This window comes from Sinocyclocheilus anshuiensis, unplaced genomic scaffold (genome assembly GCF_001515605.1).
Source record: "Sinocyclocheilus anshuiensis isolate Anshui unplaced genomic scaffold, SAMN03320099.WGS_v1.1 scaffold122, whole genome shotgun sequence".
NCBI lineage: Eukaryota > Metazoa > Chordata > Actinopteri > Cypriniformes > Cyprinidae > Sinocyclocheilus > Sinocyclocheilus anshuiensis.
Genome location: NW_015544153.1, coordinates 1,274,306 through 1,276,164, shown reverse-complemented (window position 1 = coordinate 1,276,164; position 1,859 = coordinate 1,274,306). Strand labels below are relative to the sequence as shown.

The 1,859-nt window shown below is 33.5% G+C and overlaps 1 long non-coding RNA gene across 1 annotated transcript; it reads right to left on the bottom strand.

The window, feature by feature from the left end:
- Window positions 1–617: 617 nt before the first annotated feature.
- LOC107695236 (uncharacterized) lies at window positions 618–1,664 on the bottom strand. The gene is made up of 3 exons (XR_001634973.1): window positions 1,572–1,664; window positions 786–864; window positions 618–642 (listed from the first exon to the last, which is right to left on the bottom strand). It is a non-coding gene; the product is annotated as an uncharacterized LOC107695236 (long non-coding RNA).
- Between the last annotated feature and the right edge of the window lie 195 nt (window positions 1,665–1,859).

Below are 1,859 nucleotides of genomic sequence, written 5' to 3'. Positions count from 1 at the left end.
ACTATGCCTAACCAAGTTCAAGTGGAAATATAACTGAAACTGCTCCTTACCATTCATTGAACAGTTTGGCCCAAAAGTAGATTACACGGCTCCATTCATATGGATTTATTTTATGGTTTCTTGGGTGTCAGAGTTTTGGGGTTAATATCGTCATTCGTGTCTTGAAGATGCACACTTTTTTATGGGATGGAATGACAGGAGGGAGATTAAGTGGCATAATTTTCATTTTTTTGTTGAACTAGGTATATAATCAACATTAATCTTTATAAAAGTATCTCAGTAATTTATCAGCAAATACACAGGAAATTTCCCCAAAATTATGTGCTTCTTTAAGGTGTAGCTATGAGAACTTACAAAGCGGGTTAGTTGTAGAAGTATCTGGGGTGATCATGAAGTAAAACAGGTCGGCCTCAGATGGGTGTGCACTGCTGTCAAATCTGGGTTCTAGAAGTAAAAAAAGAAAAACAAGTTTAAGACATTCAAAAATTACAGTACAAATATGTTTGTCAAAGTGTCAATAAAGAAGTCAATGACATGGTTTATTTTAAATATTATTATTAAATATTATAAAAAATATTGAAAACATTTAAGGTAGCAACATACATTTTTAGGGGTTGTAGGGTGTTTAGTGTTTTCTTAGATCTGTGAAAAAAAGAAAAGAAATAGTGGTTACATGTATATTTCATCCGCAAGAAATTATTTGAAATTTTAAATAAAGTGTAGCACATGATTGAGTCAAAAACTGCTCTACTGCTGTATAAGAGATTAAAAATGAAATACCTTACCTTCAGTGTACTGAGGCCGAAACAGTACGGTGTTCACGAGACTGCTGTTCAGAGAAGACAGCTGCCACAAGCACTTGTCCTAAATATGACAAATAATTCTTCAGTTAAAGGCAAGTTCCACTATTGTTGTGAATTGTAGATTACAGACACATTCATTCCTTGATATTTGCATACTTTACAAGAAAGAAAACTTCTATACATATCTACTTGAGGCCTCAGTCATAAAACCAATTGAAAAGCAGCATTTCCTCTGTATTACAGTAGTAAGTGTTTCAACACAGCAAAGCAATAATTACTGCAAGACAAAGAGCTCATTCAGTTTAAACCTTAAATGTGTGATCACGTGATGACTATGATTGTGATGTATTAAAAATATTGACAATAAAATGGTTAACTTAAAAATAACTTAAGTGACCAAAGACTCAGTGTTACAAAATTATAGAGTTAACACTGCAAAAGATTACAGTAAACAATTAGTTATCAGTGGCACATAAAGATTGACTTTAAAACCTACTGTGAGCTCATCTTGAGGACTTTTGGCATGTTCTTGAATTGCAACTCCGACTTTTCATTTTTTAACTAGCTACAAATTTTTCAGTTTGAAAAGTAAAAAAAGTCTTAAATTCGCCAAACTACGCCACAAGTTATGTATTTCTAGTCTTTTTTCTAACAGCAGAATAGCAAAGATCTTTGGTATCTGTTAGCTAACACCGCTGACAAGGTTAGTCAGTTAAAATTAGCAGCACACAGAAAGATACATTGACACAATTATTTTTTTAAACTTACCTTATTATTATTGTATAGAAGTAATCAGTCTTTGTCCAGTGGTAAAAATGCAAGCAGTCTCAGCAAATTCGGCGCACAAATTAAAAAAAAACGTTGCTTGTTGCGCATGTTCTCTAACCTTCCGTATTTCTTCTTCTGTTGTTTTGTTGCACAGTAGCAACACATTAGCGCACTGCTGCCTCTCACTGGTGTATTAATGTCATCGGTTTTGTTGTGGCTACTTGAATATTTGAAGTAAGAGTTACTCATTGCAGCAAGTAAGTTGTTTTATTCGCCTTAAAATTAGCT